Consider the following 16,352-nt stretch of genomic DNA (forward strand, 5'->3'; position numbering starts at 1 on the left):
AAAATATACCAAAAACAATATGCCAGATTTACATCTAAAAAGTCTTTGTTCAGCAATGCCGTGTGATGTGAGAAAAAGGTTTTCTACACTAAACTAAATTAACACTGGAAAAACTGACATCCTCGGTTAAATAGAGAAAAGCTTGTCGGGTTTTTTACTAAATTAAAGCAACAATCAACATTAAGCACATTAAAACAGAATCTTGCACCATACATTCTTTGCAGTGCTTGGGATTTGGATGTAGGTACTATAATCAAGGATTTCATGTCTTTTCCAAAATCATAAGAACGTGCTTTGATAAAGTCAGGATCTATTACATAGTTTACTCCAGAAATTGTTACTGATGTCTCAACAATATTAGTTGCCAATATCACCTAAGAAAGAAACAGAAAGATAACTTGAATGCAACTAAAAGCAAGTGAATACCCATTCGATTATTATTTAAAATTTGCATCAAATCTCATTAAGCAAGGTGGATGCCCAATTATTTTTTACAAAATAAAAAAAAAAATTTTATAGTATTCATAGGGATTATGTCTAGCTGAGCTGAAATTTACCAAATCATAGGAGGTAGTTGTTATGGAAAAGCCAGTAGCACTTACAGTGAACCTTACTTAAAAATAGATTATATATAAATTTAAAAGCATGTGCATATGCATATTTAACTCTAAAATGAGGCCACCGGCATTTTACTTTAAATTGTAGATTTGGTCAAACAAAACAAAATGCCTCACGATATTTAATGGAAACCTAGACTAAATATATCAATTATTTTAAATATTTGAATCCAATTTTACTAACGTCTAACTTAAATTTATTTTCCCTTTAGTTTTATTGAATCAGTTGAGAGACAGAGCAAATGAAAGATAAATGCAAAGAGGAAATACCTTGCAAAACCCAAACGGAGCTGGTGCAAAGACCTGCAACTGCTGCTCAGATGGAAGAGCTGCAAATTTAGGCACAACTTAAAGCTTCTGACTCCCTTCAGAAAACTGAGTGAGTCTGTCATTGATAAGATTTTCAATTGATTCAATCTTTTCTTGACCAATCAGAAATACTAGTATATCACCAGGGCCCTCCTTTGATGAATCTATAGATCAATGACATGAGTTTAAGCAACAGAACTATAAATTTTGTTTCTCAATCATCCAACACTCACTACATTGTTATAACCGTATATCATATGATTTTATTTATAATATATACGCAACAATATCGCTGGATGATTTAATGCACTAATGAGAATGAATGGATTGAGTCATAGCATGAGTTATGAAGCTGTAAATACCATAAATGCATATGTAGAAACCAAGAGTGATGCATTGTAAAATATCCAAAGATTTCTCATTACAATCAAATAAAATATAGATTGCATTATATTAGATTAAATTAAATGGTTATTAATTAATTAAACCTATCACCTGGAATATTGTTATCAAGGAAGCATCTAAATAGTCTTCTTCTGGATGGCATGTGTAAAATATGTCCATGGAAAATTGTCTCCTTTGGATGTGAACAGATTTGGCACTACCAAAATACTCGGAGAAAGTGCGAGCATCAAGACTAGCAGACATAAATATTTGCTTCAACGGAGCATAATTTTTGTGGTTATCCTTTTTAAGAAAACTGTTGCTCTAACCACCGTATTCTTTCTCCCGTGACATGCCAGCATTCACATTCTTTTTTCCAAAGTTAACGCCCTGATCATCGGCAATAGATCTTGACCGAGCAGATTGTACATTTTTTAGCAAGGCCAGCAAGACATCAGTGTGGACAGTTCTCTCATGTGCTTCATCAACAATTATAACGGAATACTTGGAAAGATATGGATCCAACAATGCTTCCCTATAAGCATAAAGAAACACATCAGATATCCTATACAAAAAGCTGCATTACAATTTGCAGAAAACAGATATTTCAAATTGAAATCTCCTTAGTTGCTTCAAATCACATACAACTAAAATCCATGTCAAAGAGGGCAATTTGTGAAGAACGTGGTTTGGTTAGCCCATTCTTAAAGAAAACAACTTAAAACAAATGGAAGAAAGACACCACCAAAGCAAAGTCATAATTTCTTTCATATTTCAGTATTGAGAAGAGCAACAAATTCTGATTGGCCAAGTTCCCAGTAAAAGTCTCAACAAATGAATCTTACTGGAAAACGGAAAAAGATATTCAAACATCCATGTTACACGTATACCTTAGAAGCAATCCATCTCTCATATATTTAATTCTTGTTGAGCTGGAAGTAGTATCATCAAATCTAACAGAGTACCCAACTTTCTGGCCCAACTCAATACCACATTCTTCAGCAACCCGTTTTGCAACTGTAATGGCAGCTATACGTCTCGGTTGAATTATCCCAAACATTTTGCCATCACGGCAAAATCCAGCACTAAATATGAACTGTGGAATCTCTACACAGTTAAATGGAATAAATAGAACATGGTGAAAATCTGCTATGCTTAAAAGCCTTTTTTTCCTTTACTTTTATAGAAAAACTAAATAATAGGAGTGAATGTCGCATACGTTGGGGGTGAGAAAATAGAGATTGAACGAGTGAATGTCGATACTCTAAATAGGTTCTTCATGAATGACTTAGTAAAGGATATAGGGTACACTGATGTGAGCGAGCTTTACTGGCTTGAACCTGGGAAGGAGTTGAATGGTGGGTTGAGGTTGCTTAGACTTGACATGGATGTGGTGACTATGTACGAAGCAGCCATTGTTAATGGGAGGAGAGTTGAGGTGTTCACTGAGCATCCAGTTAACCTTCCTGAGTTTGCAGAAGAAAACAATGAACCTGAACCAGATCTTGAGATTTTAAATGTTACGAAGGCCCCAGTGAAGCACAGAACCAAACTGTGTGTTAGGAGACCCTCAACACCAAAGAAGAAGCACAAGAAAGTGGTGAAGATCAGCGATACTGAAGGAGTTATGCCTGGACCGGATACCCAAACAGAACAACCAAAAGTAGGCAGTGACGAACCAAATCTCCCCACACACTCACCAAAGATAACCTTCGAAGAGCCACCAAGGATCATTCAGACCCCAGATGCACCCACCGAACCCAATTTGCCTCCACATGAGCCGTTGGACAAGACTCCTCCAGAGCCTCAACAACCACGTGTGCCAGTTGGAAGTCAAGAAACTAGGCACCGAAATCCAGTGTCTGCGGAGTCAGTGGCTCCCACAATTGATAAAGGGCCTGCGGAATCTAATGAGGTTTTCACACAATATATTCCACAATCTTGCAACGAACCAGAGTCTCAGGAGCAGACCATTCAGAATGAGAATGAAACACCTTGTGAAGAGAGTCAACCTAGCAGTTCACAGCCCGAACCGTCTACAAACCCAGATGTGGGTGGTGGTAGTCCAAAGAAGCGAAAGAGACGATCAACAGTTAGACCTCCTCCATCAGGGCAAACGTTCATACCTAACCAGGATCCAAACAAGCATCCTTCAATCTTTATACCTGTGGAGGGTGAAGATATGTTTGGGCCAAGTGCAGGGATGCATTGTTACGAGTCTGAAGAGCTGGATTCTATTGCAAGTGATGATGAAGACAGTCAGCAAGCAGCATTTCCTCAAGCTAATCCCGATGCCCCAGTTAGGGAGGTAAGGCTAGAGGTTGGGATGGAATTTGAGAATCTGGAGCATTTCAAGAAGGCAGTAAGGAAGTTCAACATCAACCTAGGGCGAAGCATATTCTTTCCAAGAATTGATTCAACAAGGTGCAAGGCCATATGTTATGACGAGGATTGCCCATGGCAGATTTATTGTGCCAAACGGTCGTTTCCATTAAGCTTCCAAGTGAAGACCTTTGTCAACGAACATACTTGCAGCAGAGTTAATAAGAACAAATCTGCAGATGGAAAATGGGTTGTTGAAGAGCTTGAGGACAAGATCCGTGACCATCCAGACATGACTCAAAGGCAGGCACATGATTTTTTCAAGAAGGAGTTTGATGTGATTGTCAATGAGAGGAAGATATACCGTGCAATGGTGAAGGCGAAAGAACTAATAGAAGGATCAGAGATAGCTCAGTATGCACTTCTACGGGATTATGCTAATGAAATAATAAGGACCAACCCTGGCTCCACCGTAAGGATTAGCACTGATTATGTCGAAGGGACTGGGTATAAATTCAAAAGAATTTACATATGCTTGGAAGGGTGTAAGAAGGGCTTCTCGGTTGGCTGTAGGCCTTTTATCGGGTTAGATGGTACTTTTTTGAAGGGATACTACCCTGGGCAATTGTTGACTGCGATCGGCCACGATGCCAATAACCATATATACCCTATAGCCTATGCTATGGTGGAGTGTGAATGCAAGGATAGTTGGAAGTGGTTTCTGGAACTTCTCCAACAAGACTTAGGGGACGCAGCTATCAATGGAATTAACTTCATGTCGGACATGCAGAAGGTAATGGTCTCAATTCTTATTGTCCATGTATGCCTTTATAATTAGCAATTTACAATGTTGTTTATATAGTTACTTCATTTCTATATGAATAGCTATTCATAAGGGAACATGATTTACTTGCTTTACTTTTCCCCACTAGGGCCTCATCCCTGCTATGCGTGAAGTAAACCCAGGTGCTCATCATAGATATTGTGCTATGCACATATGGCAGAACTTCAGAAAATAGTGGGGTGATACAGAGTTGAAGATGGCAATGTGGAGGTGTGCCAAGGCCACAACCTCCCAAGAGTTCAATGCTGTACTGGATCGGATCAGACGGGTTAATCCACATGCTTGGGAGTATCTGAACAGGATCCCTCCAAGTCAATGGAGTAGGTCTGGCTTTAGCGAATACCCAAAGTCTGAAAATTATACCAACAACAACTGCGAATCGTTCAATTCTAGGATCAAGAAGATGAGAGGGAAGCCTATTATAACTATGCTGGAAGAGGTGAGGGTTTACATGATGAGCATAATTGCTAGAAACAAGAAGGCGTTGGTTGGATATAATGGAGTTATCACTCCGGTGTAGCAGAGTAGGCTGGAAAAAGAGAAAAGGGAGAGCAATAAGTGGCGCCTGTTTCCCACTGGAGATGATCCTGGAAATGTGTATGAAGTTCAGTACTTGCCACATAAGGTTATGGTGGACTTAGAAAAGAGGACTTGCAGTTGCAGATTTTGGCAACTGACTGGCTTGCCATGCAGGCATGCATGTGCTGCCCTTGCATACCAGAATAGGCGACCAGAGGAACATGCACACAACTGGCTTTCCATGGGGCATATAACAGCACATACCAGTTCCTCATCCAACCTGTTCCAAGTCAAGAATATTGGGAGCATGTTGACCTACCACCTGTACTGCCACCAGTATACAAGAAGCAGATTGGGAGGCCAAAGTCGAAAAGAGACAAAAGGAATGACGCCCCAAAGGAACCCACCCCAGATCCACATAGGGCCCCCAGAAAGTATGGCCCCATCACCTGCAAGTATTGCCTAAAGGTAATTCATACTTCATATCTCACATCATTTATAAATTCATGTTCCACATTTTGTTTCATGCCACATGTTAATGCAGACTGGACATAACAGTCGCAGCTGTTCCAAGAAGAAGGAGGCAATGGCTGGGAGTGCTGGGGGACAAAGTGCAAGTCAACACCCACCTGCTGTGGATGACGAAGAGGAGGCGGCAAGACTGGAGGAGATGTTTTGGGAGGAAACTCTTGAAGCTGTTGAAGCAGCTGAAGCAGCAACAACTCAGCCACCACCTGTAACTCTATTGAATTATTTTGCCCTAAACCCTTTTACAATGTGCAAGTTTTATGTCATTATGTCACTCATACGTTTATATCTGAACAGGAGACCACCCCAGTTAGGCCACCCACTGCAAAAAGGCCACCAAAGAAGAAGAAGAATGTGAGGAGACCGTCACCAACTAGTCAGCAACCACAACCTCCTCCGCCTATTGTCAGCCCAACAACACCAGCTACTACTAGTTCATCACCCCCAGCCTCTGATGTGCCACCCACTGTAACACCTCACACTATGCAAGCTGCCTCCCAGGGTACTACTTCAAGGTTCATGGAGTTTATGCCAACCCCCACAGTTAGAGTATCAACCTCAAGGAGGTGGCCGCAGCCAGCCTTCCGTCTGCCAGCCAAAAAGGGGTCAACAACTGCACACTTGAAAGAGGGGTCAAGCGGAAGCAGCAACTCCACTCCAATTCCGTGAAGCAATAGTTTCATAACTTATGTTTTTTTGTAATCCTGTTGGCAGATTATCGTACAATTGTTGGACATGTCACAAACTATGCCTTATTTTGTTTACGTTTTGATAACTCTTAGTACAATCTTGCACATTTCTGTAAGCCAGTTACTACATACTTATCAGGATATTATGCCTGTCTTTGATGTTATTTTGGACCAGAAAGTAAACAAGAATTGCAATTAGTAGCAGATAATTTTTTCATGTTACATAACTTATAAGCCTACATCTGACATTAATTGCATACCATGTGTGCACAAATGGTATATTTAGAATCGATCATGGGTATTTTTGTCAGGATATTACACTAACAACTAATAAGGATCAAACCTTCCTAAGAATCAGATACACAGTGCACACAACATTACAAACTACAGCCATTGATATCATCAGAAGCCAAAACCTAATTTTGCTAAATTCAGCTTCAAAGCTGCCTGATTTCGTGAGCATCTTCACTTCAGCCTCAGCCTCATCAACATCTTCATGCATCTTTCTTTCCGACAGTGCTCTCCTCAAACCCTCAACCTCCCACTGCCCTTCAATTTCGTCTACCCATGCAAAGAAGTTGCAGTCCGAGTTCTATCCATGGCAAAAAAATTAAAATCAGATGCACATTCAACTCCCACAAAACAGGGTGTACAACGGGTTACCTTCCAATTGGGACAACGGACGAACCACCTTCCAGGATTCATCGCCGTCCCGGACTGTAACAGCGTCACCCCCAACCCACAGAAACATCTGCCATTGAACTTCCTATCATGCACCCTTTTTGAAATTGAGCTTCCAGACACACTACCGCTGCCACTAGAAGGTGGAGTAAAGAGTCTTCGCCTCGACATTGGTATAATTTCCAAGATTACTGTGAATCTAGGGTTCGTGCTTTGGATGAAACAATGTTTGAATTTGGGAAATTTTGGGGTTGAGGGTACATTATAACGGTCAGACATGTCAGCAATCCACATGTGCAGCCCCCCAAGCCATGTCACGCCGTGAAGTGCCACGTAGGGAGTGTTACTGATGGAGTCAACGCCGGAATATGGATTGGTTAGTTTCGTCCCACGGAACTCATGATTGATGGATACATTTGGTAGTTTCCGTCTCTTATGGGTAATTTTGTCAGCGTTTTTAACTTCCATGGGTAGAAATGGTAGTTTACTCTTACATAAAAAGTAAGATGTGACCTACGTGTGGTTTTTCCACTTCCTGTTTCTCCAACGATAATCAAAATATCATTCTTTTGGACATCTTCAATGAGTCTTTTCTCAACTACAAGAGTACACAATGACGACAATAAGCATAATCTGGATTATCACAACACAAGTCGAAAATAATTAGGAAAAACATAACAAGGAAGAAAAATATAACATCAAGCTCAGCCAATACCAGAAGCTATCGGGATAGACTTCCTCTGCTATGCTATCTTTTGCCTTTTGAAAAAGGAAACTATAAATGTTAAAAACAACAAATACACTAAAATTACAGTCAAATTTATCCTCCCTCCCTCCTTTCTCTTTTTCCAAAGTGATTACAAACGTGATTCTTTTGTTCGTGGGTTTGGAGGAAATAATGAAACTTGACATGTATTGCGAAAATCCATACCGTGCAGAGAACTCAGTTTGACGATTTTGCTTTTCATTAGAGAATTTTCCGATAGAACAAGGGTCATGGCTTCTCTTAGCCATGGAAGGCATTTCAACAAATCCAAAACTGTTAATTTGGAAATGCGACAGTGGCTACCACTGAGATTTCAAAGACTTGCTGCAAAAGAACAGCAAAGAGGTAGCCACTGAGTTTTAGTGTTTTTGTTATTTTTTAACATTTATAGTTGTTTCCTTTTTCAAGAGGCCAAAGATAGCACAACAGAGTAAGTCTAATTTTATATTTTTCTTCCTTGTTATGTTTTCCTAGTAGTTTTTGGCTTGTGTTGTGATAATCCGGATTATGCTTGTTGTCATCATTGTGTACTCTTATAATTGAGAAAAGACTCATTGAAGAGGTCCAAAAAAAATAATATTTTAATTATCGTTAGAGAAACAGGAAGTGAGAAAACCACACGTAGGTCGCATTTATTTTTCATATAATTCATGATTTAGTTTTTCTATAAAAGTAAAGGAAAAAAGGATTTTGGGCATATATAGATGGTTTTCACCATGTTCTATGTATTCCATTTTACTGTGCAGAGATTCCACAGTTCCTGTTTGGTGCTAGATTTTGCCGTGATGAAAAAGTGATTGGAATAACTCATAAAGATACGTGAGAATCTTTCCTATCTTTTCCTAATGAATTTGCATTTAAATTGTTGAGTTTAATCAAGAATTAATTATCTTTTAGCCACTATGGATGCTACTTTGAGTCGTGTGCAATTCTGTTTATTTTAGATAGCATTCGGTTGGATTTGATGGAGAGGAAGCTTGCATAAATGGAAGGAGCACAAGAATTGAAGGAGATAACCAGTGAGGAGTGACGCGTACGTATACCTGATGCGTGCGCGTGATTTGGAGGTTTGCACAGCGACGCGTGCGCGTACTTGACGCGGATGCGTGACACGCGAAGAAGACCATCGACGCGTACGCGTGATTAACGCGTACGCGTGACATGCGCCACGTGCAGAAAACGCAGAAAATGCCGGGAGCTAAAGCACACTAAAGCCCAAGTTAAGCGTGGATCCTACGAAGCAAGTGGTCCCCATCCATCAATTGAAAACTTGTTGATTGCTATAATTAATTCTGATTTAAATTTAAATTTTAATTTAAAAATAGGAAAAGATATTATTTTAATTTTAGAAATTAGATTTTAAATTAATTAGGATTAGATATAAAAGGGAAAAAGAAACTTCTCTTCAGGGAATTCCATCATTCCATTAGTTAACTTTTCATTCCACCTCATCCCAATTTAGTTGACATGAATCCTAGTTTTTCACTCTTTGCCATGAGCAACTAAACTTCCACTGTTAAAGGTTAGGAGCTCTGTCTATTTGTATGGATTGATTCTATTGTTTTTCTATTTTAATTCATGTACTGATTTATAATTTAAGAATTGTTTTCGTTCTTTATCTTATGAATTTGGGTGGAACGGAAGTATGACCCTCTTTCTAATTGAGTTTTTGTATAACTTGGAAAAGCTCTTTACTTGAACAACAGCTTGAAAACATATTCTCTTAAATTTCTAATTATCTGGACTTAACGGGATACGTGACATATAATCCTCTTATATTTGGGTAATTAGGATTTTTGTGGCACATAAACTAGAATTGAATTTCACCCTCTAATTGGAATTAATTGACCAAGGAATTGGCGGTTGATGAGAGTTAGAGGAGACTAGAAAGGTCTAACTAATTAGGGTCTAGTCACATATAGTTTGCCATAAATTAAATCTTACATGATTAAAATAGTTAATAAGAAAAGTCAATCCGGAAAATAGATAACTCTGAAACCTTAGCTGCTTTCTCCATGTTTTATTCCCAACTTATTTATTTGCCTGTCTTTTAATTTTCTGAAATTACTGTTTAATGCTCTTTGAACTCTCAAACACCATTTTCTGTTTGTCTAACTAAGTAAATCACTTAACCATTGTTGCTTAGTCCATCAATTCTCGTAGAATCAACCCTCACTCACCTGAGGTATTACTTGGTATGACTCGGTGCACTTACCGATTAGTTTGTGAATTGTAAAATCTTCACCAACTTCCTGAAACAAGAATTTTTCAGCCTTGCTAAAATAAGGTGGTGAAGGGATCCTATGACGTGTTGGCATTGTTGTTGAAGGAGGAGACACATCCTAAAGAATAACAGTGGCAGCAGAAATTTGTTGGATGTATATAGTGATTGTTAATGGTTTAACGAAGGTAATTACTTTTTGTTGGTTTTTGTTGTCATTGGACTAGGTTGAGAAGGAATTTATTGGTCAAAAATCTAATTTTGGGCTATCATATGGACATGCTATTTTGAGCATGAAGTTCCATTTTTCTGAAAAATGATATTATAATAATAACAAACTAAAACCAACCGAGCCCAGCAAAATAAATAATAATAATAATAATAATAATAATAATAATAATAATAATAATAATAATAATAATAATAATAATAATAATAGTAATTACCCAAATTAGTCCCAAAGATTTTAAAATCGGACATTTTAGTCCTCAAGAAAAATTAATACACAGATTAATTCTCAAGATTTTACTCCGGCAGACAAATCAGTCCCCATTCATTTTTCGGCAAAGTAATTACCTAGATCAGTCCCCAAAGATTTTTAAAATGGACATTTTAGTCCCCCAAAAAAATTAATGTACAAATCAATCTTCAACGTTTGTCTCTATTAGACATAACAGTCCTCCGTCCAAAAATAAAATAAAATAAAATAATTATTATTATTATTATTATTATTATTATTATTATTATTATTATTTGTACAATAATACTGTATTATATTTTTTTTACATTTTTTAGACAAAAATAATGATAAATTTATTCATTAGATTCTTTTATATATATAGTCACTCAATAATAATAATAATAATAACAATAATAATAAAATTATTAGAGATTATTCTACAAGAAATTCAAGGTTAAAACTATTTGATATTTTTGTATTTAATATAATTAAAAGATATGCTATGTAAAAAAATATACGTTTGTATTAAAAAATATATATTAAAAGAAAATATTTTAATTTGGATTTATATTAAATACATGCTTTTTTTATACAAACATATTTTTTACAATAGTACATCTTTTGATTATATTAAATACAAAAATATCAAATGATTTTAACTTTGAATTTCTTGTAAAATAATTTTATTGATCATCATCATCATCATCATCATCATCATCATCATCATCATCATCATCATCATCATCATCATCATCATCATCATCATCATCATCATTGAGTGACTATATATATAAAAATACATATATAAGAATCTAATGAATAAATTTATCATTATTTTTACTAGAAAATACAAAAAATTATGGTACAATAATAATAATAATAATAATAATAATAATAATAATAATAATAATAATAATAATAATAATAATAATAAATAAATAAATAAATAAATAAATAAATAAATAATAAATAAATAAATACAATTATTAGAGATTATTTTATAAAAAATTTGAGGTTAAAACTATTTGATATTTTTGTATTTAATATAATCAAAAGATGTACAATTTTAAAAAATATGTTTGTATTAAAAAAATATGTATTTAATATAAATCAAAATTAAAATATTTTCTTTTAATATATTTTTTTAATACAAACATATATTTTTTTTACATAAGACATCTTTTAATTATATTAAATACAAAAATATCAAATAGTTTTAATCTTGAATTTTTTGTAAAATAATCTTTTTTATTATTATTATTATTATTATTATTATTATTGAGTGGCTATATATATATATATAAGAATTTAATGAATAAATTTATCATTATTTTTGTCCAAAAAATACAAAAAAATATAGTACAATATTATTGTGCAATTAATAATAACAATAATTTTATTTTATTTTATTTTTGGACGGAGGACTATTATGTCTAACAGAGAGAAACGTTGGGGATTGATTTGTACATTAGTTTTTCTTGGAGACTAAAATGTCCGTTTTTAAAATCTTTGGGGACTGATCTGAGTAATTATTCTGCCGAAAAATGAACTGGGGACTGATTTGTCTACCAGAGTAAAACTTTGGGAATTGATCTGTGTATTAATTTTCCTTAGGGACTAGAATGTCCGATTCTAAAATTCTTGGGGACTGATTTGGGTAATTACTCTAATAATAATAATAATAATAATAATAATAATAATAATAATAATAATAATAATAATAATAATAATAATAATATCAATGAAAAAAAATTTCAATACCAGTGAAACTAACATTGGGAGCCCACAAGACTTAAACTTCTTCATCGTTTTTATTTTTTAATAATAGAAATAGATACATTTTATTCTCCAAATAAAATAAAAAAAATTATACAATTAAAATAAATTCTTTATAATTATCCATTATTAAGACAAAAGATATGATACTAAACCTAAAAAACATATAATATTTAATTTATTATTGACACAAAAAATATAATAATAAAAATAAAAAGTATATCATATTTTATTTGTTATTTGTACTTTATTACAGTAGTTTTATTATTATTTATTACCAACATAAAGTACTTTAATATTAAACATGAAAAATTAAATATTTTATTTACTATTTGTACAATAGTATAACAGATTTATTATTATCTAGTTCTAGTCATACTATCACATTGACAATCTATTAGGCAATTAACAATCACATTGTAGCAACGAAGCCTATTAACAATTAACAATCAATTAAGCAATTAACAATCAATTCTAACGGATAAACTATGTAAACTAAGTATAAGGGCCAAGGTTCTAAAACTCGGACCAATCATCAAATCGTTTTAGCTACTAGTTCAATAGTTTACTGGTTCAACTCGTTCTACTGTAATCCAATCGAAAAGATCGTTTTATAACAAAATAATAAATAAATTATAAATAAACACCTTACATCATAATTACAGCTAGTACAATTGAATCACAAAACATAAAACAATATCACATCACTATAAAAGTCACAAAACACAACAACACAATTAATCAATAATCATACAATCTAAATACAACTAAGATACAAGACAGTCACAATACAACACATTACTGTATAAAAATCACAAAACACAACAACATTACAATAAAGTAGCCATAGATAATCAATAATCAATTAATCATTCAATAATTTCAATCCAAAGCACAATTAAGTCATCAAGTCAGTCACAATCTAAGTACAATTGAGTCACAAAACACAGTAGTACGTCACTATATTCAACAACGTAATTTGAATAAAGACTAACAAGGTTAACCAGTGAACTAAATCAACTAATCCTTCAATGATTCAATCCATAATAAGAAAACAAAGTAACAAATGTACAATACAGCATCAGAGCAGAGCTAACCATTCAATGATTCAAATTTCAATCTGAGTACTACTAGCACAATCCCAAATGAAAATCAATGTTTTGAGCAAAGAATGAAGAAGAATAGAAAATGAAAATTAAAATCAGCTGAAGTCATTTCCTTCGTTCTGAGTAGTTTGAGTAAACAATACAATTCAATTACAATATCACACCCACTCCAACCAATAATCTGAACAGTCAAAATTATTCAACCTAGTAACAACAGCACAGATTAACTAACAACAATTATTTAAAATTATCCACAATCCTAAATTATAGTAATGAAAAATCACAGTTCACAGATTAACTAACAACAATTAGTCAATTATAGTTGCAAAAAAATGTAATACTTAGAAGCTAGAACAGAGTAGACTTAGCTAAAGGGGGACAAGGAGCACGGCCGAAGGGCTGACATGGCTGCAGGGACAGGAGCGCAGTGAAACAAAGTTGGCGCCTGCAGAGGACAAGGAAGTTGCGATAGTGGCTAGACGAAAGTGAGGGAGGAGCTCGATGAGACAAAGGAGAAGGAGAGTGGCTCATTGTAAGACGAGCTCGATGATACTCTCATCCATACCTAAAAATTATAAGCAATCCAATAACAATACAATGGAAGTATGGAATAGACCTAGCGGCGGCGGAAAGTGGTTGCACGACGGGCAGTGGCGGCACGAATAGAGCTGGTGGTGGCCTCGATTTTCGTAGAGAAAAATGGCGGTGGCTGGAGTATGGATGTTGGCTGGATGGAGGTGGCAGTGGTGGCGGCTTTGGAAGTTGCGCCGGAAGTTGTTTCGCATTCTCCTTCTGCCCATTGTGGACTAGAGAATGGAGAGTAGAGGGTTACTGTGGTGATGGTCACTGGTTAAGGACTTACGGTTCCAAAATCCAAACATAAAGTGACAAAACGCTGTGTTTTTTTGCAAAATTCAAAAACTGGCTGGGTCATGGTTCGGTTCAGCAATCCATTACCGGTTTCTTAATATACCAATTTCTGCTTCTGTGCAGCTTCGTTGCGTAGCCAACCTCTTTTTCTAGTCCAGCTTTGTCGTCCCTCACGTGCTCGTCGCCAGCGGTCTTGCTTCCTCTCCCTCATATTCATCGTCACATTCTTGCTCCTCTTTCGTACTCTGCTCATTGGAAGATCACCGAAGGTTACTTAATTTTTCTTGCTTACTCTTTTCGTTGTTAATCTGGTTTTCATAAAAAATGTGATTTGGTTAATTTAGATTTTAATGTGTTCAAAATAATTTAGTTAAAAACAATTAGTTAATTGTGTGTGTTGTAAGCTATGATCTCTTACGATGCTATGTATGTAATGTAATTAACTAATTGCTTGGTTATGAATTTATGATGAGACCTGAATTTGTCAATTTGTTGAATTGGAGATTTAAATTTGTTGAATGGGAACCTTGCTAATTACTAATTTAGTTATGCTGCTTACTGCAGATTTTATGTTTGTTTGCTAATTTTGTATTTGGGAAGAAAATATTTGGATATTGGTATTTAGTTATTTAGTTTACTTTGTGGTTATGATATTATGCTGCTAACAAAAATTTTTTGTGAAAGTCATTCCAACTTAACAAAACCATTCAGAAATCTCTCACCTGATAACTTTTTATAATAGGGATGCACCTTATTTTCAGTTTTAATTTTGAGGGTCCTGAAATTACCATTGTTTATAATGGTCTGGTCGTTTTTTTTTCGCAACAATAATGGTGTGGTCCTTATCAAGGTTCTGAAAACCAGTTCGAACTGGCTAGTCAAATCAAAAACCGTTACTAAAGACGGTTTTTGACAGAAGTAGAAACTGGTAGATTAAGAACCTGGTGATGGATCGCCGAACCGTGACCCGGCCGGTTTTTGACTTATTTAAAAAAAGCAGCGTTTTGTCACTTTGTGTTTGGATTTTGGAACCGTAACTCCCTAACCAGTGACCATTACCCCAGTACCCCTCTACTCTCCAATCTCCAATCCACGACAGGCAGAAGGAGAACGCGAAGCAACTTTTGAAGCCGCCACCGCCGTCGCAACATCGGGCCGTTAGAAGCCACTGACGCAACCTCCGTCCAGCCAATGTCTAGACTCCAGCCACCGCCGTTTTTCTATTCGAAAATCGAGAACACTGCAAGCTTTGTTCGTGCAGCCACTGTCCGTCGCGCAACCACTTCTCGCTGCCGCCAGGTCTGTTCCACACTTCCACTGTATTGTTATTGGATTGCTGGTAATTTTTAGATATGGATGAAAGTATCATCGAGCTCATCTCACACTGAGCCACTCTCCTTCTCTTTTGTCTCATCTAGCTCCTCCTTATTCCCTCACTTCCGTCTAGCCACCATCATAACTTCCTTACCCTCCATCGCACAGCCACCGTCGCAACTTTCTTCTCCTCTGCAGGCGCCAGATCTGTTTCACTGCGCTCCTGTCCCTTCAGCTGTGTCAGCCCTTCAGTCATGCTCCCTGTCCCCCTCTAGCTCGGTCAACTCTGTTCTAGCTTCTAGGTATTAATTTTTTTTGAAACTATAATTGGCTAATTGCTGTTATTTAATATGTGAACTGTGATTTTTCATTACTGTGGTTTAGGATTGTGGATAATTTTGAATAATTGTTGTTAGATAATCTGTGAACGTTGTTGTTGTTACTTGTTACTGGGTTAAATAATTTTGAGTAATTTTGACTGTTGAGGTTACTGGTAGGAGTGGATTGCTGTCGATTGCTGTGATATTGTAACTGAATTGGATTATTTACTCAGACTGCTCAGAACGAAGGTAATGGCTTTAGTTGCTTTTAATTTTCGTTTTCTATTCTTTTTCATTCTTTGCTCAAAACATTGATTTTTGTTTGGGATTCTGCTAGTAGTACTCAAATTGAAATTTGAATCATTGAATGGTTAGCTCTGCTCCGATGCTGTATTGTACATTTGTTACTTTTTTTTCTTATTTTGTATTAAATCATTGAAGGATTAGTTGATTTAGATCACTGGTTAACCTTGATAGTCTTTATTCAAATTGTGCTATTGTTTTGTGTTTTTTATATATAGTGATGTACTGCTGTGTTTTGTGACTCAATTGCAGTTAGATTGTGAGTGACTTGATGACTTAATTGTGCTTTAGATTGAAATTATCGAATGTTTTTATAAATTAAT

At 35.6% G+C, this 16,352-nt stretch overlaps 1 pseudogene; it reads right to left on the reverse strand.

Annotated features, from left to right (window-relative positions):
* Nucleotides 1-98: 98 nt before the first annotated feature.
* On the reverse strand, nucleotides 99-15,662 carry LOC107627045 (pre-mRNA-splicing factor ATP-dependent RNA helicase DEAH10-like; annotated as a pseudogene).
* Nucleotides 15,663-16,352: the final 690 nt, after the last annotated feature.

Source organism: Arachis ipaensis, chromosome B2, assembly GCF_059453495.1.
Source record: "Arachis ipaensis isolate K30076 ecotype BB chromosome B2, ASM5945349v1, whole genome shotgun sequence".
NCBI classification, from domain to species: Eukaryota; Viridiplantae; Streptophyta; class Magnoliopsida; order Fabales; family Fabaceae; genus Arachis; species Arachis ipaensis.